Genomic DNA, 9,627 nt, shown 5'->3' with positions numbered 1-9,627 from the left:
TGTGTAGACAGGGAGGTTCTTCTTTCTTCAAGGATGGGAAATATGTGATCTCTTGATCTTTTACTCAAACAGGATTTAGCCCTTCTTTATCTCTGCCATAATTGTTATCTTAAAGTGAACATGAGAAACAAATCCCAGATATTCAGCCTTTTCCTGTGGCTATTATTATCTCAAAATGCAGACAGAACGTTGATGATAAATATCTAGTCTGGAGACAACTTGTCCCCTGTCTCAGCAAGTTGGAACAGAAGGCTAGTTATACACCATGCACAAAAATAAACTCAAAAGGGATTAAAGATCTAAATGCAAGGCCAGAAACTAAAGCTCCTAGAGAAAAACATAGGCAAAACACTCTCTGACATAAATCACAGCAGGATCGTCTATGACTCACCTCCCAAAGTAATGGAAAGAAAAGCAAAAACAAACAAATGAAGCCTAATTAAACTTAAAAGCTTTTGCACAATGAAGGAAACTACAAGCAAGGTGAAAAGGCAACCTTCAGAATGGGAGAAAATAATAGCAAATGAAGCAACTGACAAAGAGTTAATCTCAAAAATATACAAGTAGCTCCTGCAGCTCAATTTCAGAAAAATAAATGATCCAATCAAAAAATGGGCCACAGAACTAAGCAGACTTTTCTCCAAAGAAGACATACAGATGGCTAACAAACACATGAAAAGATGCTCAACATCACTCATTATCAGAGAAATGCAAATCAAAACCACAATGAGGTACCATCTCACGCCAGTCAGAATGGTTGCTATACAAAAGTGTACAAACAATAAATGCTAGAGAGGGTGTGGAGAAAAGGGAACCCTCTTACACTGTTGGTGGGAATGCAAACTAGTACAGCCACTATGGAGAACAGTGTGGAGATTCCTTAAAAAACTGGAAATAGAACTGCCATATGACCCAGCAATCCCACTCCTGGGCATACACACCGAGGAAACCAGAATTGAAAGAGACACATGTACCCCAATGTTCATTGCAGCACTGTTTATAATAGCCAGGACATGGAAGCAACCTAGATGTCCATCAGCAGACAAATGGATAAGAAAGCAATGGTACATATACACAATGGATTATTACTTGGTCATTAAAAAGAATGCATTTGAATCAGTCCTAATGAGGTGGATGAAACTGGAGCCTATTATACAGATTGAAGTAAGTCAGAAAGATAAATACTGATACAGTATACTAACTCATATATATGGAATTTAGAAAGATGGTAATGGTGACCCTATATGCGAGACAGCAAAAGAGACACAGATGTATAGGACAGTCTTTTGGACTCTGTGGGAGAAGGCGAAGGTGGGATGATTTGAAAAAATACCATTGAAACATGTATATTATCATATGTGAAATAGATCGCCAGTCCAGGTTAGATGCATGAGACAGGGTGCTCAGGGCTGGTGCACTGGGATGACCCTGAGGGATGGGATGAGGAGGGAGGTGGGAGGGGGGTTCAGGATGGGGAACACATGTACACCCATGGCTTATTCATGTCAATGTATGGCAAAAACCACTACAATATTGTAAAGTAATTAGCCTCCAATTAAAATAAATAAACTAATTTAATTTAAAAAAAAAGAAGGCTAGTTATAAATGACAAGCCTAAAGTCCATTTATTTCCTGTCTCATGCTAAGCCAAACAACTCTTGTTAGGTAGCTCAGCAGAGAAAACTACCCTCTTCAAGAAGCAAGAATACTAAAATTTCACAGTCAATGGTGAACTGCAACTGGACATAAAAATGTTTCTGTGTGTACCATCAGCTATGTGGACATACAGACCATTCAGGAGCATAGTTCTCTGTGCTGAAAAGGGTTTTATACTTGTCTTAATGCCCTACCATCAATATCTTGAAATTATTAATGATTTTTTAAACAAAGAACTCCATTCTTTTTATTTTGCACTTGCAAATTAGGTAGCAGATTCTGACTATATGATCATATGTGCTAAGTGGCTTCAGCCATGTCTGACTCTCTGTAACCCAATGGACTGTAGCCCACCAGGCTCCTCTGTCCATGGGATTTTCCAGGCAAGAATACTGGAGTGGGTTTCCATGTCCTCCTCCAGGGGATCTTCCCGACCCAGGGACTGAACCCATGTCTCTTATATCTCCTGCATTGGCAGGCAGGTTCTTTACCATTAGCACGACCTATGAGCTTGAAAGGTTGAAAGGGGTATGTGGGGGGCGGGGTGGGGGGGGCTTTATCTAATCTAATTTTTTTTTTTTTTTTAAGCATCTTTTGGCAGGAAAGACTTCTTTGCAGAAAAGAGCTCTCAGCAAGTTACCAACTGAATTGAGGGTGACTGCTCGTTGCTTACAAAGTCAAACTCATGGACACTGGTACAGGGACAAGCTGTCTTTAATCGGAATGCCAATGATCTGGGAAGACTGTGGGCTCAGTCCCCTTAGAACCACCTCCAAAGAGGCTGCTAGCCGTGAAAGTCTTAAAGAAAAAGGGGGAAGGAACCTCAGTTAATCATTGAGGAAGTGCATCAGAGTCATCACCATCCTCCACTGAGTACAGGCCTGTTTTCTCCTGATCTTCCTCTAGACTTGCTCCTCTATCTTGATCACTGGTTAGTCACACGGTTTGTTTGGGAAGTCACTTAAGGGGAAGCTACAGAAGAGACCTGGCCATCTTATTCTCCATTCCTACTTCTTTGATCTATGGGAAGAACCGACAAGCTAGACAAGCTGTTGTCTAATTAAATGATTTGAAAGTTGGGTTCAGGTAAGAAATGAGTAGAGCAGAAGGGTACCAAATTAAATTTAGCTATAATAAGTCTTGCTAGAAAGACAAAGAAAGGAGCCTCCTGCTGTCACCTTAGAGAAATATTCACAATCTAAAAGTTGAGAGTTATGTTTTATTTGGTGGGAATTTTTAGGACTTCAAGCCTTGGAGGCAACATCTCAATTGGCCCTGTGAGAACTGCTTTGAGGAGCAGGGAAGGAGCCTGGTTAAGTAGAAGTTTTACAACAAAGGGCAGGGAGTCCGAACATAAAACGATTGTTGCTAATTAAAGAGAACCAGATATCCCAGATTGTTGCTAATTAAAGAAAGCCAGATGACTTCCCAGGAGGTGCAATGGTAAAGACTCTACCTACCAATGCTAGAGACCCAAGAGACATGAGTTCGATCCCTGGATCAGAAAGAACCCCTAGCGTAAGAAATGGCAACCCACTCCAGTAGTCATGCCTGGAGAATCCCCAGGGGTTCTATAAGCCAGTCATAGAAGGACAAACACTGCATGATTCCAGTTACCTGAGGTATCTACAATAATTGGACTCATAGATGCCAAGGACAGAATGGTGGCTGCCAGAAACTGGAGGGAAGGAAAACTTGGAGTTGCTAATAAACATACAAAAAAAATTTCATTTATGCAAGATGAATAAGTTTTAGATATCTCAAAGCTGACTGCAGAAGAATTAATGCTTTTGAACTGTGGTGTTGGAGAAGACTCTTGAGAGTCCCTTGTACTGCAAGGAGATCCAACCAGTCCATGCTAAAGGAAATCAGTTCTGGGTGTTCATTGGAAGTAATGATGTTGAAGCTGAAACTCCAATATTTTGGCCACCTGATGCCAAGAGCTGACTCATTGGAAAAGACCCTGATATTGGGAAGGATTGAGGACAGGAGGAGAAGGGGACAACATAGGATGAGGTGGTTGGATGTCATCACTGACTCAATGGACATGAGTTTGGGTAGGCTCTGGGAGTTGGTGATGGACAGGGAGGCCTGGCATGCTGCGTTTCATGGGGTAGCAAAGAGTGAGACACATCTGAGTGACTGAACTGTATAACGTTGTACCTATAGATAAAAATGCTATGTTATGTATTTTAAAATTTGTTAAGAGAAGAAGTATCCTGTTAAGTATTCTTATCACAATTTAAAAAACTGTCAAACTATTTCCCTGAGTATCTGTAATATTTTATACTCCCATCAGCAAGGAAGTTTCTCTGCATCCTCATCAAAATTTTACATTGTCATTCTTTTTTTTTTTTTGTAATTCTGGCAAGTTTTAGCTACTTATCATGTGGCTTTAATTTTTACTTCTATAGTGATTAATGGCCATAATCATCTATTCTTGGCCTTTGCTCTCTGGATATTCTCTTCTGGGAAATATCTGTTCATGTCTTTTCTGGGAAATGTTTACTATGTCCCTTCTGGGAGATGTCTGCTCATGTCTCTTGCCCACGGTCTGGCCTTTGTCCAAGTTCCTGGAGGCAACCACACAATCTTTGGATTTTCCCAAGTAACAGGAACATCCTGGTTAGAGTAGACAAAGAATGACATATGCCATTTCAGTAAACAAAGGATGCTGTGGCCATAACTTTATCAGTCACAACAGTTGCCCAAAATAGTGCCTCCTGATAGGAATTCAAGAAGGAGAAAAACAGGACACAGGTCCTAGATAGTTAAAATGCCTATCAAAGGAATAATTTCAATGAGTCCAGATTCTTGCATCTTCCCATTCATAGAAAAGCACTAAAATTATTATTAATTTAAGATGCCTCTTTTATGGTTAGTGGTAATCTTTTGATGTTCAAATACATTTTTTTTTTCAGCAAAAACTCTTATATATTCTGGGCTTCCCTGGTGACTTAGATGATAAAGAATCTACTTGCAATTCAGGAGACCAGGTTTGATCCCTGGGTCCAGAAGATTCCCTGGGAAAGGGAATGGCTACCCACTCCAGTATTCTTGCCTGGAAAATTTCATGGAATGAGGAGCCTAGTAGGCTACAGTTCACAGGGTCACAAAGAGTCAGACAACTGAACATCTAACACTTATATATTCTGGGATCCTCCCTTACCCTTTTGAAACATTCCCTCAGAGGCTGCCAACCATGGGCTATAGTCCTCAATAATTCTGCCAAATAACATGATTCTCAACTCTTAGCTTGTGTATATTTTTCAGTCAACAATAGTTTATGCTACTGTGAGGATGGTCATACCAGAAAGAACAACCATGTAAGCACAAGTGAGTAGAGGGTTGGGGCCTTGAGTTGCGTGATATTAGCCTTGTCCAGGAGTGGGAGGAGAATATACCAAAGTCAGTTGCTTTTCGTTACATTAACAATTAAAAAGCAAAAATGTAGAATTGAAAGCAAAATGTCCTTTATACTAGCACTCTAAAAATGAAATGCTTAGGTAAAAATCTAAAAATATATGTACAAGTTCTATATGAGGAAAAGCACAAAATTTGGATGAATGGAATCGAAAAACTAAACAAGAGATACTCCATGTTTACAGATAGGAAAACTCAATATTGTCAAGATGTCAGTTCTTCCCAATGTGATCTATAGATTCAATATAATCACAATAAAAAGTACAGAAAGTTATTTTATGGATTTTTACGAAGTAATTCTAAAGTTTATATGGCAAAAGACCTATAATAGCCAACCCAATATTGAAGGAGAAGAAAATTGAGAACAGACTATTCAATGTCAAGACTAGTTATCTAGCTACAGTAATCAAGAGATCAACAGGACTGAAAAGAGAGACCAGAAATAGACCCTCATAAATGTAGTCAACTGAACTTGGACAAAAGAGAAAAGGCAATAGAAAGGAGAAAAAGTAGCCTTTTCAACAAATGATTTTTGAACAATTGAACATACACATACACAGAAATTATCTAGACACTGATCAAATATCCTTTATGAAAAATAACTGAAAATTGATCATGGACCTAAAAGTAAAATGCAAAACTATAAAACTAGAAGATAACATAAGAGAAAACCTACATGCCTTTGGGTATGATTGCCGGGGTCCAGCCCCAGCAGGATCCAGGGGAACCCTCAGGATGAACGGTATCAGGGAGAGAAGACAGACAGACACACACACAAAGACGTTGCGTAGAAGAGGTAGCTTTTTTTTCATTTTTAGGATAGCTCAGTTTTTATAGAATGAATGTTACCTACCCCTTAAGTCACCACATATTACATCAGATATTGGTTTGTTCTTCCGTCAATATTTTTTTCCGCATGTTTTCCCCCTAAGCATTCATCTAGAATGTTTCCGATTACAGGGTTTATACTTAAATATCCTGTGCATAATCTTCTTGCTTCAATGGCCTAACATTCTCACTCTAACAAAAACAACGTTTCATAAATCTCAGATATAGTGTAAATTCTTTGGACAATAAAACAATACATAGGAAGGGTTACGGTAACATGTTTGACATTTCTGAAAATAGTACCATGAGAAAAACCTGATATTTTTCTTTACCTGAAACCACAAAATCTCAATTTACGATTAACTATTAAACAGCAAAAATACCTTTAAAGCAGCAAAACACCTCTATTAATAGTAAAATAATGGCAGTAAAGCTGGTTAATATAAATCTTCTATTAAAATCCTATATACCCCATTTTCTAATTTTACAAAAATACCCATAATATCCCATGTTGTTTAAAGAAAGGGAAACAATGAACAAATAGCAGCAAGGAAATAGCAATAGTGAAAACCCTTTCAACCAAGGAGCAAGTAAACTAAAGCAGTATATCTACTTCTAAATCTAAACACCTCTACTCTTTTTTTTTTTTTTTTTTTTAGTTGGAGGCTAATTACTTCACAACATTTCAGTGGGTTTTGTCATACATTGATATGAATCAGCCATAGAGTTACACGTATTCCCCATCCGGACCCCCCCTCCCATCTCCCTCTCCACCCGATTCCTCTGGGTCTTCCCAGTGCACCAGGCCCGAGCACTTGTCTCATGCATCCCACCTGGGCTGGTGATCTGTTTCACTATAGATACTAACATGCTGTTCTTTCAAAACATCCCACCCTCACCTTCTCCCGCAGAGTTCAACAGTCTGTTCTGTACTTCTGTGTCTCTTTTTCTGTTTTACATATAGGGTTATCGTTACCAACTTTCTAAATTCCATATATATGTGTTAGTATGTTGTAATGTTCTTTATCTTTCTGGCTTACTTCACTCTGTATAATGGGCTCCAGTTTCATCCATCTCATTAGAACTGATTCAAATGAATTCTTTTTAACGGCTGAGTAATATTCCATGGTGTATATGTACCACAGCTTCCTTATCCATTCATCTGCTGATGGGCATATAGGTTGCTTCCATGTCCTGGCTATTATAAACAGTGCTGCAATGAACATTGGGGTGCATGTGTCTCTTTCAGATCTGGTTTCCTCAGTGTGTATGCCCAAAAGTGGGATTGCTGGGTCATATGGCAGTTCTATTTCCAGTTTTTTAAGAAATCTCCACACTGTTCTCCATAGTGGCTGTACTAGTTTGCATTCCCACCAACAGTGTAAGAGGGTTGCCTTTTCTCCACACCCTCTCCAGCATTTATTGCTTGTAGACTTTTGGATAGCAGCCATCCTGACTGGCGTGTAATGGTACCTATTGTGCTTTTGATTTGCATTTCTCTGATAATGAGTGATGTTGAGCATCTTTTCATGTGTTTGTTAGCCATCTGTATGTCTTCTTTGGAGAAATGTCTGTTTAGTTCTTTGGCCCATTTTTTGATTGGGTCATTTATTTTTCTGGAATTGAGCTTCAGGAGTTGCTTGTATATTTTTGAGATTAATCCTTTGTCTGTTTCTTCATTTGCTATTATTTTCTCCCAATCTGACGGCTGTCTTTTCACCTTACTTATAGTTTCCTTTGTAGTGCAAAAGCTTTTAAGTTTCATTAGGTCCCATTTATTTAGTTTTGCTTTTATTTCCAATATTCTGGGAGGTGGGTCATAGAGGATCTTGCTGTGATTTATGTCGGAGAGTGTTTTGCCTATGTTCTCCTCTAGGAGTTTTATAGTTTCTGGTCTTACATTTAGATCTTTAATCCATTTTGAGTTTATTTTTGTGTATGGTGTTAGAAAGTGTTCTAGTTTCGTTCTTTTACAAGTGGTTGACCAGTTTTCCCAGCACCACTTGTTAAAGAGGTTGTCTTTTTTCCATTGTATATTATTGCCTTCTTTGTAGAAGATAAGGTGTCCATAGGTTCGTGGATTTATCTCTGGGCTTTCTATTCTGTTCCATTGATCTATATTTCTGTCTTTGTGCCAGTACCATACTGTCTTGATGACTGTGGCTTTTTAGTAGAGCCTGAAGACAGGCAGGTTGATTCCTCCAGTTCCATTCTTCTTTCTCAAGATTGCTTTGGCTATTCGAGGTTTTTTGTATTTCCATACAAATTGTGAAATTATTTGTTCTAGTTCTGTGAAAAATACCATTGGTAGCTTGATAGGGATTGCATTGAATCTATAGATTGCTTTGGGTAGTATAGTCATTTTGACAATATTGATTCTTCTAATCCATGAACACGATATGTTTCTCCATCTGTTTGTGTCCTCTTTGATTTCTTTCATCAGTGTTTTATAGTTTTCTATGTATAGGTCTTTTGTTTCTTTAGGTAGATATACTCCTAAGTATTTTATTCTTTTTGTTGCAATGTTGAATGGTATTGTTTCCTTAATTTCTCTTTCTGTTTTCTCATTGTTAGTGTATAGGAATGCAAGGGATTTCTGTGTGTTAATTTTATTTCCTGCAACTTTACTATATTCATTGATTAGCTCTAGTAATTTTCTGGTAGAGTCTTTAGGGTTTTCTATATAGTGGATCATGTCATCTGCAACAGCAAGAGTTTCACTTCTTCTTTTCCTATCTGGATTCCTTTTACTTCTTTTTCTGCTCTGATTGCTGTGGCCAAAACTTCCAACACTATGTTGAATAGTAGTGGTGAGAGTGGGCACCCTTGTCTTGTTCCTGATTTCAGGGGAAATGCTTTCAATTTTTCACCATTGAGGGTGATGCTTGCTGTGGGTTTGTCATATATAGCTTTTATTATGTTGAGGTATGATCCTTCTATTCCTGCTTTCTAGAGAGTTTTAATCATAAATGAGTGTTTAATTTTGTCAAAGGCTTTCTCTGCATCTATTGAGATAATCATATGGTTTTTATCTTTCAATTTGTTAATGTGGTGTATTACATTGATTGATTTGCAGATATTAAAGAATCCTTGCATTCCTGGGATAAAGCCCACTTGGTCATGGTGTATGATTTTCTTAATATGTTGTTGGATTCTGTTTGCTAGAATTTTGTTAAGAATTTTTGCATCTATGTTCATCAGTGATATTGGCCTGTAGTTTTCTTTTTTTTGTGGCATCTTTGTCTGGCTTTGGAATTAGGGTGATGGTGGCCTCATAGAATGAGTTTGGAAGTTTACCTTCTTCTGCAATTTTCTGGAAGAGTTTGAGTAAGATAGGTGTTAGCTCTTCTCTAAATTTTTGGTAGAATTCAGCTGTGAAGCCATCTGGTCCTGGGCTTTTGTTTGCTGGAAGATTTTTGATTACAGTTTCAATTTCCTTGCTTGTGATGGGTCTGTTAAGATCTTCTATTTCTTCCTGGTTCAGTTTTGGAAAGTTATACTTTTCTAAGAATTTGTCCATTTCATCCAAGTTGTCCATTTTATTGGCATAGAGCTGCTGGTAGTAGTCTCTTATGATCCTTTGTATTTCAGTGATGTCTGTTGTGATCTCTCCATTTTCATTTCTAATTTTGTTAATTTGGTTCTTCTATCTTTGTTTCTTAATGAGTCTTGCTAATGGTCTGTCAATTTTGTTTATTTTTTCAAAAAGCTTTTAGCTTT

This window comes from Cervus elaphus, chromosome 22 (assembly GCF_910594005.1).
Source record: "Cervus elaphus chromosome 22, mCerEla1.1, whole genome shotgun sequence".
In the NCBI taxonomy this organism is placed as follows: domain Eukaryota; kingdom Metazoa; phylum Chordata; class Mammalia; order Artiodactyla; family Cervidae; genus Cervus; species Cervus elaphus.
Note: the sequence above shows the minus strand (reverse complement) of the source record.